We start from the raw sequence: 15,951 nt of genomic DNA, 5'->3' as shown, positions 1-15,951 counted from the left end.
GTAATCAACTACTTTTGCTGTAAATACTTCCTCCTATGGAAAGTCTGTATGCATATAAAAACAAATGTTCGATTGGTAAAATGTATTTTGTGTATAGTAAACTGCATATCAGGAGGCATCCCTAGGGGGTCACTAATTTGGAAACAACTTTGTTTGAATGGTCTGTAAAGCTTCACAAACTCCTCCCATTGCTCCACATAACCACTCCCCAGATAGTGTGATTTTTTTTTTTTGCCTTTTTGGTCCCACTTCAATAGCACTCCAGTAAGTGGGGAAAATGGCAAGTATTTTTGTACTGGGTGACCTGTACTTGGATTATTACTTTTGGAAGGATAGCTCTCCTCCACCCATCTACTCCCAGGTGATCTGATAATGGCAAGTTATAAAAGACAAATCAGAATCTTCCTTCATGAAAACGAAAAAGGAGCAGGAGGAATTCGGCTCAGAGGACACGGTAAAATAAATAACCAAACTAGAAGTTAGGACTCGACTGAAATGGGGTTACTTTGGCGTGGTGTGCAAGCTTAGCCTGCTTTAGACAAATTAAATAATGTTGCGAACACGCCGCTTTAAAAGAAATATTAGAATGAGTTACAGATTTGCAGCTTTTTATGCAGCATAAGTAACAAGAAAGGGTTAATAGTTATGAATGTTGGGATTTGTAGTACTGTAATTGCGTATGTGGATTGATTTTTGTTTTTTGCACACTCCGTGTGTGTGTGTGTGTGTGTGTGTGTGTGTGTGTGTGTGTGTGTTTGGTGAGCTTAGAACACATGGAAATGGACAAGCTGCTGCCAACAGAGGAACTATGGAGCAAAATAGTCTGACACTTTTATGGCAAACTAAATGTATGTTCAATATGCACCTTCCTATGTTGCCAAGTTTAGGGTTAGGCCATGCAGGCTTGGACTGAATACCCAGGAAAATCCCCCATAATAAACCCTGGGATAAGGTTGGGCCCTCGAGGTCCAGAAAAGCCAAGTCTCCCTGAATGACTGGGGGACTCCTGAAATCATGGGGGAGGGGGGGGGGGGGGGTGTGAGTCAGTTTGTTCTGCATCTGTCACTGTATGTATGTATGTATGTATGTATGTATGTATGTATGTACATATAGACAAATGTGATATATATATATCTATATATATCTATCTGAGCACATGCATGTACCAGTATGGCTGATCCTGTGTACCTATTAGAACATTTTATTCATGATGACCCTATAAAGGGCCCCCACAATCTGTTTCCCCCATGGGAACATTTATAGTGTTATTTTAGAAAACCTATTTTTAATGACATGGAAGCATACAGATTATCGCATACCAAAATCTTTTCCAGATTTAATTCTTCAGCAAAAACGTTATTGTGAAGGTCAAGCTTCAAACGCACTATCTACTTCATATATAAAAATCCCAAATAACATTGATTAATGCGAAGGGAATTGCATAGAAGCAATAATAGTTTGAATCCAATATCAATAAGATTCTGAAACAGAATGTACTTGAGACAAATTGTATTCCCAGTCTCCTATTTTCTGCTAACAAATACCAACATGTACTGTTTGTTTAAAAAAGGCCCTTACCTCTTCCTGTAACTCAGTATTTTTATATATAGTTCCCATTACTTGAAACATTTTGCTATTAACCCTTTCTCCATACCTGAATCATATTTCACAGACACCACATGCTTATGGACTAATTGGGACTTTAGTTATTCTATGACTTCGATTGGGCCATTTTCGTTTACTGGCTATGCATCTTAACCCAGGCTGCTGAAAAGCTGTGCAATGCCGCAGGCATAAGATTATAGGGGACCATGTCATATTGATTTGAGGCCAAAGGTGGCACTTTGTGCTCATTTGCATGTCATTTACCAGAATCCCTTGCTGCAGTGGAAGCACAGACCTGTCTAAGACATGTAATTGAGCACATAGTAATTCCATTTGAGAACCCGGTTGTCTATTTTCTATATATGCTTATATGATGCGTGCGCCTGCCATTTGCCTCACTCTGCTATTTAGCTGTGATTTACACACACCTTATTAGTTATTTTTTTAAATATATTTTGTAACTAAATTATTTGCATTTATTATATTTATATATGATATAATTGATGGAGTTATGTATGAGGACTGTGTAATTCTCCTGTATATGTAATGCCACTTGGCAGTGCTGTTTCGCCTTATTTTGTGAGACTTCAATAAAGCTTTACAATGGGAAAAAAACAACCTTGCATTTCCGCCCCTCCTCCTGGTGACGCATTTCCGCTTCCTCTCCCAGTGCTACAGCTCTGTCCTACCCCCATCCCCAGGCTGACGTGTCGCGGACGATGACGATCCTGTCGCGGATTGGTTGAACCGTCCCAATATAAGCAGAGTGGAGAGGCGGGCGCAGCTTTCCCCGGCACTCAGCGGATCGGGACACGGAGTGAGTCCGGGGAGAGGAGGGGGTGGGGGGAGACACAGGGGAGCCCACACTGTATGGGTGATGGGTGAGGGGAGCCCACACTGTATGGGTGATGGGAGGAGGGAGCCCACTCTGTATAGGTGATGGGAGGAGGGAGTTCACCCTGTATAGGTGATGGGAGGAGGGAGCCCACCCTGTATAGGTGATGGGAGGAGGGAGCCCACCCTGTATAGGTGATGGGAGGAGGGAGCCCACTCTGTATAGGTGATGGGAGGAGGGAGCCCACTCTGTATAGGTGATGGGAGGAGGGAGCCCACTCTGTATAGGTGATGGGAGGAGGGAGCCCACCCTGTATAGGTGATGGGAGGAGGGAGCCCACTCTGTATAGGTGATGGGAGGAGGGAGCCCACCCTGTATAGGTGATGGGAGGAGGGAGCCCACCCTGTATAGGTGATGGGAGGAGGGAGCCCACCCTGTATAGGGGATGGGAGGAGGGAGCCCACCCTGTATAGGTGATGGGAGGAGGGAGATTATGGCTGAGACCTGGGGGTGGGGATTAAACATGGAGGAGAATGATGGGGGTCTAGCAGAACTAATCACTTAACACTCTTGCACAGGGGGTATTATCCTCTGTTTAAGGGAACAGTATCTACTCTCAAATGGGGTATCTCTCCCTCGGGGACCTGCCCCATAAGAAACAAACCAGGTATGGGGCTTTACTGCCCCCTTTGACCCCTTTTGCTGTTAGGGGGACTCGCAGGCTTCTCTGGTGACAAAGGGATCAAGGAGGCCTTCTTTGGAGAAAAGAAGTCTGGGTTGCTCTCGATTTAAAATAATTGGAAGCTTCCCTTTGCTCACCCAGGTAAGGGGATAATACCCTTCAGACAGCAAAAGGGTAAGGCACCCCCCGCCTCCCCCCCAAAGTAAAGCTGGGGTTCTCATACCATACAGTTAATTAAGATAACCCTGTGCCCACCCAGATGGGGATATACGTTTAACTTCTAGATAATTTGGTTAAATACCCACCACCAAGTGTTGACTCACAAGCATATGGGGCAGTACATTGATCATGTTATGTTTAATGCTCCCTTAATAGTAATAAAGAATAAAGGGCACTCTATCATGACTATGATTTATAGCATGCATGCTAAATTGTAGGGGGTGATGCCTATGCACAGGATCAAGGTGGGCAAACTTGCTAATAGGGTTTGTTAGTGTTACTTAAATTAAGACCCTCAGTAAAGATAAATGCGGTGGATGTTTTTCACCTGTCAGAAAATAGACCCCATTAAAAATGGGCAAAAAGAGTATCCCTGCATGTAAGGCAGCACTAAAAATTAAGGGGGAGGGGGGGCGTTTACAAATCGCTTTCCTGTGTTTAACCTTTAACCTTCACTCTGTAATGAATACCTTTTTGGTTCTGTATGGGTCAGCAAAGTATGTTGGTTTTGCTAACACTGAAGGGTTTACTAGCCCATTCAATGGAAAATCAGACAAGTGTGTAACTGCTATACTCTGGCAGTTTCTTAATTAAACCTCCTTGGTTTTACTTGGTGAGGTGTCTATTAACATGTCCCACCATCGCCAAGATTTAGTTTAGTTCTTACCTTCCCATTCCCCTTTTATTAGCTGCCTGCTATTTACCTGGTGCAGTGGGAGGGTTTAAAAACCCAGCAGGAGGCAGAGGTTTAACCTGGGCCTGAAATGGTGACGTTGGCATAGGAAGAGGCCTTTTGAGAGGGAGGGCTATGCACAGTTAGAGAAGAGAGGGGGAGGTGAATCCTTGTAATCCGCCTCTTGGCCAGCAGTGTATGTTGCAATCCCAGCAAGAGAAAATAGGAGTGAACTTCTTCGACTGTCACCTCTGTGGCTTTATCTGCCTCGCTGATCGGAGCGAGCAGCACTTTTTTTTCAGAGTATTGTCTGCCTTATGCACAGGACCGGGATTTTTGAAACTAGCCTGTATTATGATTCCCTGTTCCAAAGATCTTGGTCTATGTTACTTCTGCTTAATGGGGATAGTAACTTATTCACTAAACTGAAACTGTATAACTGGATTTTTCCACTTTGATTAGCATCTTAAGTATGGATATAATTATTTTCCTACCTTGAAGGTGGCTTGTCATTCTCTTGTAACATCAGTTAGACATCTGGCAGCGTCTTTAACCTATGTTTGCTTGATTTTAATGCGCGACAGTCTAATCTGCCTGTAAATCACAGTACCCCCCTCAACAATCTACGTGTACATGTTTGTGTCCTGACTCAGTGGAACGCTTGATATTTTCATATGGGACTGACCGTATACGTAAGCACTTTATTGACCCAGTCTTTGAATCGCAATGTGTTGAACCCTCCATCGGCATAGGGCTTAAATAGCAGGTTCCACACTACTTCTTTTAGTCAACATTTTCTCTACTTTCCCTATTTTCGTCCTCTCCAGTGTGAATCCACTTGTACATCCCATTTGTAGAATGTAGAAATGAGATCCTTTTATGCAGGGATTCTTCAGAATTGCCTCATCATGGAGATGACCTGCTTCGTAGTTCAGCCCTCATCTCTGCAACTTTGGTATCACAGGTGCAATCTCTCCTCAACTTGGTTTTGGCCCTAACTAAAGTGCCTGTGTCGATGTTGTGGTTTGAGACGTCCCTCTGCCCGGCCCTTTAAAACATCAGGTATGACCCAGCTGTGGCAAATAATAGGGAAGCGGTTACTTCACTGAATGCTTTTGCTTTATGCGAATGTTCTTGATAAGGTGCTAGGCCCTCAAACCTTTTTGCTAAGAGGGTGAAGACTCTAGTCCCTTACCAAATGCATTACAATCACAGCTCGTACTACTACCACATACCTGATTCTCCCCCCCCCCCCCCCCCCATATTCCATATGGTGTTACAGCTGAAGTTTTCATCCTGCAGTGAGAGTAAAGGGCACTGTGACTGCAGCCCGGAGGGCAGGGAGAGGCTGGGTCTGGTCTGCTAGAGTTCCTATGCAAAGCTGACACCTTTCAGTTGTTTGAAGGTTTAGGACTTGGTTCTTGAGAGGCCTGCGATGCGTGGAACGGTTAACTGCTTGGCTGCTGGAGGCATGCTGAGTGTTTCTTTGTAGGCTTTATCGCTTCAGTGGCTCTGTTCAGAACATAGGATTTCCTATGTTCTAGGCAGCTGTGCTGTTTGTTCCGTAGGCAGCCCCTTGCTCTGTAGGCAGCCCCTTGCTCTGTAGGCAGCCCCTTGCTCTGTAGGCAGCCCCTTGCTCTGTAGGCAGCCCCTTGCTCTGTAGGCAGCCCCTTGCTCTGTAGGCAGCCCCTTGCTCTGTAGGCAGCCCCTTGCTCTGTAGGCAGCCCCTTGCTCTGTAGGCAGCCCCTTGCTCTGTAGGCAGCCCCTTGCTCTGTAGGCAGCCCCTTGCTCTGTAGGCAGCCCCTTGCTCTGTAGGCAGCCCCTTGCTCTGTAGGCAGCCCCTTGCTCTGTAGGCAGCCCCTTGCTCTGTAGGCAGCCCCTTGCTCTGTAGGCAGCCCCTTGCTCTGTAGGCAGCCCCTTGCTCTGTAGGCAGCCCCATCTGGTAGTGTCGCTATGCTGATCATGGCTTTACGAACGTCATCACCTTTTTTTGGGGGGGGGGGGTTGAGATTAGATTGAAAGGGTTATTTCATGTTCTCCAATTAAAGCCTCCCTTCGGGACGAAGCTGTACCCACACTCCTTGAGATACTGCAGCTTCTTGGGGGACACTTTCCATAAACCGAAGTCTGATCTGGAGAACACTTCTTTTTTCAGTTGGACATTCTGCTCAGAGTAATTGATAAAATGATGCAATATGAATTCTGTGGCTGAGGTACATCACAGAAGTTTTTTCTTTATTAGAAGTTTAGCTTGTCTATAGTACGCAAGAGTTTGTGCTAATATATCTCTATCTCTCTATCCACACACTTCTCGTGTGTGTGTGTGTGTGTGTGTGTGTGTGTGTGTGTGTGTGTGTGTGTGTGTGTGTGTGTGTGTGTGTGTGTATATACATTTCTCAAACATGGAACAGTACAGGAGGGTGTTTGCTGTCGTGATGGGAAAGGGCAGTTTACATTTTGGATAACAGAAGAGAGAATCTGGCCTGTTTTAGCAGGAGTAATCACTTTTTGCTAATCCTCCAGTGTTCCCGTGCAGTCGGCTAGCTCCACGCCATGAGGATTTCTTCCTGTTGCTTTTCCAACCAGCCTCGAGGAATTTTGATTCTCATTTCCTGCATTTTCTTCTTCTATGGATCTGTCAATTGAATTTGAATTCTTTTTTTAAGCAGTCAGGTCTCACTCAATGTGCAAATAAACATACATCCGTACAAATGGTTATTAAAACATCAAAAGACTTTACCAGAAGGTTGGGTCCTCTCCAGAGTCCTGACTAATCAGGGCCGTGACCGTCTCACAGCATGATCTGGTGTTATATTATACCTGTGTGCAGTTTTATATACTGCGAGTTGTGTGTATAGCATTGTTGTATTTGTGTTTACTATTGTGCTGTGTGTGTGTGTGTGTTTGTGTGTGTATATATGTATACCTTTATATACCGCCATCCATGTTCATAAAGCTTCACAGCAGTAGTACATGTGACATAATATAACTCAGAATGGTAATAAGCGCTTGAAACATAAAAGTAACACTGGGAATAAGACTACGCTTACAATGCCGGCGACATCGGGCTGCGGTTGCTGGAAAAATCAAATTGAGGTGACTTCCAGCGATCGCGACCAAGCCGACGCTACGTCGCTTCTACTGTAAGCGCACGCAACGGCGGCAATGCATTTGTTTTGACGCGACGTCGCTGTCGCCGGCACTATAAGCGCTGCCTAAGAAGTCCCTGCCCTGAAGAGCTAACAATTGAAGTAGGCAATGGGAATGGGGGTTAACACTAGTACTCCTCTGCATGTTGCTATGGTGGTTGTGTATTGTGTGGTAGTATATTGCAAAGTGTTCAGTACTTCATATGTGCAGGACACAGTATTCCTGTGCATACAGAAAGCATATGTTTGCTGATAGTGTATGCGTATGTAAACGAAGCCAGCACAGCAAGTGTTAATTCTGTATATATAAAGTCTGTTCACGTTTTTACTGCATTTAGCATATTGCTGGAATTCTGTAGTTAACCTTGTGTTGGAATCTATGTTTTTTGCTGTCCCATCAGGCAGGAAAGGAATCAGTGCTGGGTTTGTATGGGGAGAGCATTGAGCTGGCAGGGAGCTCTGGCCCTTTAAATGGTCCCTCCCCCCCCCCATACTTGTAATACAGGCCGTGCTGAGGTGGCAGTACAGAGGGGCTTGTCTCTCTGCTCAGCACAAACCTCCTGCCCTAACCCCGCTCCATCCACCTGCACAGACCTGCCAGCTATCTCCACTGTGACCATGATGCAGGCTGTGGATCTTGCGGTTATATCAGTTATTGTCAGGCCAGGGACTGTGAAATCAAAGCCAAGACTGGATCGTTATCGCTGACCTGGAGTTAGCCGGTCACGGAATGATTCGGGCTGCACCGTTTCCCATGGAGATTGACAACCTCAGTGGTGCATGTGTAATAAACCCCACATTTCTGCAAGGCTTAAGCCTGACAGCTTTACGTGAGACGGCAAGTTTTTAATTGTTGGTGTGAATGATGTAACGTGATACACCTTAAAAATAAATAAATAATTGTAAAACTTTGTTTGTAGGACGCGTGCTGTCTCCAGTGATTCCTGGTCCACTTCTGTTCCTAGAGACCAGCACGGTTCCAGGATTTTTTCTATCGCCTTGTAGACAAAATGAATGCAGGACAGGGGCATGTTTAATGGGTTAAATGGCGATTGACCACCCACGATAGAAGAACACAGCTTGTCTCTAGTTTTTGGTAAATGGATTGACTAGTGAAAACTTTGTAAAACATTCTATCTACCTATCTTTTTTTTTTTGTTGATAGGTTTTAGTGATGAGACATTCAGTCCTCTAAGCCAGGGGGTGTCCAATTCCCGTCCTCAAGCCCCCCGATCAGGTCTTAAGGATATTCCAGCTTCAGCACAGGGATTGAGCCACCTGTGCTGAAGCTGGGATATCCTGAAAACCAGCTGACCTGGGAGGGGGGGGGGGGCTCCTTGGGCCAGTCACTTTATTTCCCTGTGCCTCTGGTACAAAAATCATGTACCGCGCGCTGTAATTGTGAAGCGATTTGAGTCCCGTTGGGAGAAGAGCGCTATATGAAATAAAGATTATTATTTTTATTATTATTCCAACAAGCAGTGTATATTTTACAAGCTTTTGAACCTCTGGGGGTCCTTCAGTGACATTACTGGCAGAGAGACGCTTTTTCATCCAATCCACATTTTCTAAACCAGAGACCCCGCACTGTTCCTCAAGGCATTAAATGCCGGGGGCCCACGGGAGGCCTCTGCAACCTCCAATTTACGGGATTCAGCCGGCTTCTGGACGCGCCGCCATGGCAACACGGTGTCATGTGACGTAACGCGTGTCAAATGACACTGCTGGGTCACGTGACCCGAGGTGTCCTTTGACGCTGGTTCACAGGAAAGGGGGGGCACAGCGGCTGGCAGGCAACTGGGCGCAGAAAGCTTGCGCACCCCTGTTCTAAGGTAATCTTTAGGCTGTGGTTGAAATCTTAATTCTGTTAGTCATCATAAATTTTGGTGCAAAGTGGTTTGAAAAGCTTTATTTATTTTATCCCCTTTAATTATAAAAGCCCGATGGTAATTTAGAGTTGGTAAATTAGAGAGCAGTGGTCCTTTGTAAGCCCTCCCGTCGGACTTAAGACAGTGGTGCATAAGTAAAGTGACTTCTGGGCCCTCTGCAGTCGATAGAGGCCGCCCCAACCCCCACATCTGAACATCACCACCTACTCTAGGTGGAGCAGTAATGGTGCTAGAGTTCAGGGAGCATCAGGCGGGCACCTATGGGTTAAGAAAACCCTAACCTGTTGTGTACCATTTTTTTTTTAAAGGTTATTCTTTGTTATAGCAAATAATAATCCCACTTGTGATCACATTCACATGTCTCCGACACGTCTGCACCCCTGCGTTTCACCTTCTCTTCGCATACAATGCTTCCACTGCAGCCAGGAATTCTGGGTAATCACATGCAAAGGAGCTCACAGTGTCATTTTGATTCTTGTCCATTTTAACATGGATCCTGCCGCCTTACACACGCGGCTTGCACACGCGGAAGTGCTTGGCCAGTAAACCTACAGGGACAACTGGTTCAACCTTTTTGGTTCTCATCGGTGTGAGAATGGTTACTCACCATAACTTCTCTTGTGCCTGTTTGATTATAGGAGCAGAATTGAGGAAACCTTTTAATATTGATCGTGGTGGTAGTTTTGGCCTTGGTACCCACATTCTCCCAATCGTTAATCACAAAATCACATACATTACAAAGGATTTCACAACGTAGAGCTCATTCGTTTAAAGCAGCAGGCTTTTATTTGTGTTCTTTAGCTCTGTGGAGCCAGCTGCCGTTTAACAGGATACAACTTTTAGTTGCTGGTGTTTTTAGCTTCAATTTGGAAAATCAAAATGGCTGCCAAAACCCCCAATCCCACGGGCAAATAGCAAGAGACATTGTCGTCAGAATTACACTGTTGCTTCCTATTACAGGGGTGCGCAATCTGTGGGGTGTGAGATTTCGGGGTTTACTTACAGAGACCCCGCGCTCTTCCTCACAACATTTAAATGAAATTCTGGGGAATGCACACGGCTTCTGTATGTCCCTTGCCTTGTCTCCGGTGGCTTATGCAACGCGACATCACATGACGCCATCACACCGGAGAAAAGGTAAAGGGGGAGGGGGGGGGGAAAGCAGGCAGGGGGGTGCAGACAACGTTGCCTCACACCTGTCCTATTAGATGATCGTTGGCAAATAAAACGGTCTCTGGCACCATCGGTCCCTGGAGCTAAAGAGTGGGGTCCAGCTATGGAGCAGCACCAGGTTCAAACTCCGCTTTTAAAAACAAAACAAACCAATATGCAGACTTGTTTCCAGCTCTAATAAAATAAAATATGTTCAAGCTTTAACGTCGAACTCCGCACCGCTCACAGTTTGTAGGTGTATTAATATTATTTTTTATATATTTGTTTTGTTGGCCTGAACTGGGACTGATGTCACCCCGATATCTCGGCACGCCCCTTTTTCGTGAGTAACACATGTTGTGTGCACTGGGCAGGTTGCTGCTTTTAGGTGTATCTTCTTGAAGATACACAATAGAAGGGCTTTACTGCTTTATGGCACAGCTCAGTGGTTTTCTTCAATAGAAATAAGCAGTGTGCGGGAGTGAAATGGCATTTCCAAACGTCATGGAGCGGTGTTTGTCAGGGTCTTCTGATGTGTTTATCAGGGTCTTCTGATGTGTTTATGGACTAACTTCTTTTTTGATACTGAAGAATTGTGTGTGCTTTTTTTTTTTTTTAATATAAAAATATAACTAGTTGGATTTGTGTGTGTGTGTGTGTGTGTGGGGGGGGGGGGGGGGTTGATCTAGAACTCTGCATTCAAGCAGATCAGCTGCTTCTGCTTAATTACTTTGCATAGACCAAAACAAAAAATAACACCTGGGGGTTTGAGAAGTCAAAAATACATTATATACAAATTGGTAAACCCCTTCAAATCACTTGTTTACCAAGAAACATTTAAAATACATTAAAAAAAATAAAATAAAAAAATTCACACTTATTTATTGGGTAAATAGTACAGTATTGTGTAGATGCAACAGAGGCTAACTTTAAAAAAAATTTAAAAAAAAGTTATTACATGTTTGAAGCATCTGAACCCCTTTAGTTTCAGCTCCGGGGACCCCGTGCTCCCAGAGATACCTCCGCAGTGGTGCCGGTATCCCAGCAAGCATTGAAACGGATCCATAATCTAATGGCGTTTAAATGTCCAGCGGGCCAATAGGAAGTGATGGCGTAATCCGGTGCGGCTTCCTACAAGCCCACGTGACCTGGACCTTTAAGCTCCACAGATACCGGCATCCCCTACGGAAATAAGTATCTCCGCAAGCAAACCTGTAATCCAGTATGTATGTGTGGGCACCGTAAGGTTGTCGTGGTCCGCCTCGCTCGCTCGCTGCCATTACAAAGCTGCGTTCTCAGGAGACGAGTCTCTGTTCTGTTGGTGACTCGGCGTCCTGATTTAGTGACGTCCGTTTCCCCTCGGGGCACCGATCAGTGAGGCAGTATTGCATATTCCGGCCCGCTCCTGCAGCAGTGCTTCGGGAAACTAGCTTTGCAGCGGGGCCAGGTCAGAAAAGCATCACACGCTGTAACGGAAGATTCGTGTAAAGCGGCAGACCCCACGTTTCCGTATGTCATATATTTTTAGTAAAAAGTTGAAGGTTCTCGCACAGGACTGAAACGTTGATCTTTACTCTACATTAAAGCACATTATTTTTGAAAGAAGACCTGTGTGAGCCCAGCTTTTGTTTCCTGGATTCCGATATTTTTTAAAAATTTTTTATTATTGTATCTATCTTTCTATATAATGTATCCCCTAAAAAGCAGTTAATGTACATTATTCAATAATAAAAAATAAAGACATTTGACTGGTGCTTTTTAAATGAATTTAACATGAGGTTCTCATGGCCCTCTGCTGTGTCGGGTTCTGATCTGAGCCCGTGGCTAACCTAGTTTTCCCAAGCATGGCGTGTAGGAGCCAGCCACAGGAGGGTGGGGAAGATGCCGGGCACACCCAGGCTCCGTGGACATTGGCGCTGGTATCTTCAGGTCTTGGTCGGGGGCTTTGTGCTGTTGGTTGCTCAGCTTCTTGTCTCTATGCCGGGCCCAGTGGGTTTAGGGAATAGCTCTTGCAGATTGTTCACTATTCCCCTCAGTCTTTCACCCTACACCAGAGACCTCGACACACATCTGTATTTATCCGCCGTGGCGCCCCCTCCAGCGCTGAAAATAATCCACCCGGCTTGTTTATTTAGATATCTTTAAAGGTACAAGCCCCTAGTTTTGTCGGAGGCTTCCTTTGCCTGCTGGAGTGGCCGCAGCAGCAGGGTTTACTGTAGCCCCCTCCCCCCCCCCATATCGGCCCTTTCGCGTCATGTGACCTCTCGGAAGCGATCGCGGCGTCGCCGGTAACGGAAGTAAAGAAACGGTATGTCCTCAGGCGGCCAGATTGCGGCCGAAGTGGCGCGCAGAACGCGATCTCCCCCAGAAATCGAGCAACTGGCATGTTGCCCAAACCAGTCCCAGCTTCAGCACAGGTGGCTGTCAGAATGACTGAGCTACCCGTACTGAAGCTGGGACTGGTTGAGCCTGAACCTGACCCGTTGATGGTGCTAGAGGACTGGCGGTTCCCGCCCTTTTGCTGCCACTGGTTGCCGGCCTTTCTTGCAGCACATGGGTCACATGATTGGTATTTCCCACTGCTCGGTCACATCTGCTTCAGCGCAGCGCGCAGACTTCCCACTAAGCCAGGCAATGGGATAAGTTAAAATGGCCACTGGCAAGTCGGTTTGGCTGCAGCGCCCATGAAACGCGGCTATGTATCAGCATGTCTGCGTAGTGGCTCACAACGTTACATTTCCTTTATTTCCCCTTTTCAGCCGTGGCGTCCGCCTGTAGTTTTCAGTTCTTTTGAAATCTGAATGTGATGTCATTTGGGGTTTGGGTTTTTATATGCTTACAGATAATGGGGAAGAGCAAGGGATTTGTTTTTCAATGGAGGGGTTTTGTCACTTTATTTTTTTACTCTACATAACTTGTGTGGTTGCAACCTCTTCCAGCCTCACATTGCACAGCCAGTATAACCAGCCTCTCACTGAGACACACAAGGTCGGAAAGCTGTCTGTGAGCAGGTCACTGGCTCTGCACTTCTTTATCGCAGGCTGTGCTGAAAAGCGGTGTAATACGCAGGCAGAAGCTTAGTGGGGTGCATATTAGGCGTGTAATATAGTCCTCGCACATGCGCTACCGTGTGCGCGCGGCAATTATAATTGCAGGGTATGAGCCTGCTGTTGGTGTGCTTCAGGCGCATGCGCTCAGCTGTGACTGGTGGCGCGGCAGACCAGGGAAAATACAATAAAATTGTATTTTCGCGCTACTGCCGCCGCGAACAAATCACAGCGTGGCCTAAGGCTGTGACGTTCGTCACACCCCCTAACCGCACGCGTCGCCGCCTGCACCCTAGCAATGAAATGCGGATGCCACGCGCATCGCCGGGCGCCCGCGCGCGCTGCAGCGAGGACTATATTACGTGTCTTAGAATGGATTTGTAGCAAAAGGTGAGACACTGCTCATTTGCATGTAATTTCCCAGAACCCCTTTCTCCAGTGGAAGCATTGTATGCTAAGAGATAATGGGGACGAGCAGGGTTGTAGACCTGTCGGACGTGACTGTGCTCACACGTGAGATTTCTATTTGCTCTTTTTGATAATGAAATGCTTTTGGTATGACTGCAGCATTCACATGGTTTATCCAGCTGAATATTGGGCATTTAATTAAGGCCTGTGGTGTTTGTTTTTGTTTACTTGATTGCAGATCCTAGATGTTCCCAAGCGGGGCCGTATATTTATCTGGGAGATCTTATTGAAATTCAGATTAGATATAATTATTTTGAAGGAAATGGATAATGTTCTCAAGCGGGAATTCCCCAAATGTCTCCCCTTTATAATCTGAACCGGAGCGGCTGATCCCAGTGGATATATTGGTTCTCCTGAACAAATCTTGTCCTAGTTAAATCCGAATGGCCGTGAAAGGCGCTCACGGAGAAGAGCGTTGAAATAACGAGCTGCTTTTCCCTAGCTGACTGGGGACCCTACTACACACCTCTCCCCGAGATGGGTTTTCCCCATTTTGCTTTCTGCGTGTTCTTTTAGGGCTCGGTATCTCGGATGCCAGAAACTGGGCTTCAAAGTGGGATAAATGGATCTCGGCGAGAGATCATGTTGGTAATTCCTGGTTTAAATTGCAGTGTGTATTTATTATTCCCAGCTACACGAGTCCCTGGCTGCCTGTTAAATAGACTTGCTTATGCTTGTTTCTGGCTTTAAAAAATAAAATACAAACGTGGCCACCAAGGTGAAGTTTATGGACTAGTGACTTCTCCTGTCCGTGCCTTTCTATTGGCTGCCAGAGAGAGGGGGCCAAATAGGTGTCCTATTCAGAATACACGTCTAACAGATTTGGAGGGCCATGTTTCTGGCACTTGGGGTGTGCCGGCAGCTCTGGGCATTGCAGTTGGTAAGGTCAAAACATGATTAAGAAATGTGGGCGACAGCGGTGCCCTAAAATAAAGACTAAAATGGGAAATGATGGTCCTGTGGTGCTGACCCGGGGTACTCTTAACGGTACCGGAGGTGTCCATGTGGCCTTTTTTCTTGTAGTTTTATAACATGGTAACACCGTGTCACATTTTTCTATTGGTTCTGAGGCAGAACTAAATCCTCTGGCTGTGATCTCAACAATTCTTGTGGTGGTATAGAAACGTGTAGGGTTTGGGGAGGGGGGAGAGGGGGCACTTCAGCTCCTGGGAATATGTGGGGGGGAAATCTAATTTGAAGAAAAAGAAAATCCTTGGTATCAGATTTTTTTTTAAGATCAATTTCTCCCTTTTCCTAGTCTTGTCGTGTGTGTGTGTGTGTGTGTGTGTGTGTGTGTCTCTCTCTCTCTTTCTGTCTTGGAGCACACCAGTTTTCTGTTAACTCTTTCTATGCTACTGATGTGTAACATGTGAAAGCTGAATGTGTTTTAGATAAAGGAAGAAAAGTTGACTTAATTTACTTACAGAAAGAGTTGCAACTTCATTTTTTGTTGTCGTAGCGTGTCCACGTGTGCGGCTGCTAACGAGTGTTGTAGTGTTGTGTTCTCAGAAGGAGCTCATTGTTTTATTACCGATCCTGGGGGCCCCGGAGCCGCTCCGCAGTCCTCACACCTCGCTGCTTGATATTTGTACATTTTCTTACAAATGAGCTGTTTTTAGACTTGTACTTGACCTGTGGGAGCAAAATGGCCACCGCATTCAGCCTGACTCTGGTAGCCAATAAATAGCGGCAGCGTCGGGAGAAGACGCAGCTTTTTCTCTCTGACCGTATTAGTAGTAGGTTTTTCTTATTGTCGAACCTGCACCGAAAACTCCCAGTATGGTGTGGGAGGTCTGAGGACCTTGTTCTGACGCCAGGCTCTCCGGTTCAGGTAAATGTATCTCGTGGGGATTTCTGCTTGAATGCGCTAGTAACACATTTCTGTATCTTGCAGAAGCTGGCAGGCTGACAGAGGCGTTCAGCTCACCGGACGGACTTTCTGGCTTTTGACCCTTTAGCTGGTGAGTCAAACCCCCTCTTCTGTGTCACTGGACTTCCCAGTATGTAGTATATTGGGCCACACGTGGATGTGAAGTTTATAGTTCTCATTAAAGATCGCAAACTCTCCAGTACATCTACAAATCTTCCCCAACATCACCCCAGTTCCTCCAAAGCTGTGATTCCCACCTGAAGGTATTCCCATATAGGGTGTGGACATGCCAATGACAACATGGAGACACCGTAGCGTCCCCTTTCATGCCTGAAGACTTAAACCTTTTCGCTGCAAGAGGT

The 15,951-nt window shown here is 45.9% G+C and overlaps 1 protein-coding gene across 1 annotated transcript in view; it reads left to right on the top strand.

Annotated features, from left to right (window-relative positions):
- The first annotated feature begins 2,282 nt into the window (after nucleotides 1-2,282).
- Nucleotides 2,283-15,951, top strand: part of HDLBP (high density lipoprotein binding protein) — a 40,110-nt gene continuing 26,441 nt past the window's right edge. Inside the window, exons 1-2 of the mRNA XM_075569562.1 lie at nucleotides 2,283-2,422; nucleotides 15,614-15,680. The gene's annotated coding sequence lies outside the window, so the exon portion shown is untranslated. The remainder of the gene's footprint in view (nucleotides 2,423-15,613; nucleotides 15,681-15,951) is intronic.

Source organism: Ascaphus truei, chromosome 14 (genome assembly GCF_040206685.1).
Source record: "Ascaphus truei isolate aAscTru1 chromosome 14, aAscTru1.hap1, whole genome shotgun sequence".
NCBI classification, from domain to species: domain Eukaryota; kingdom Metazoa; phylum Chordata; class Amphibia; order Anura; family Ascaphidae; genus Ascaphus; species Ascaphus truei.
The sequence above is the reverse complement of the archived record's forward strand: the minus strand, read 5'-3'. Positions and strand labels throughout refer to the sequence as shown.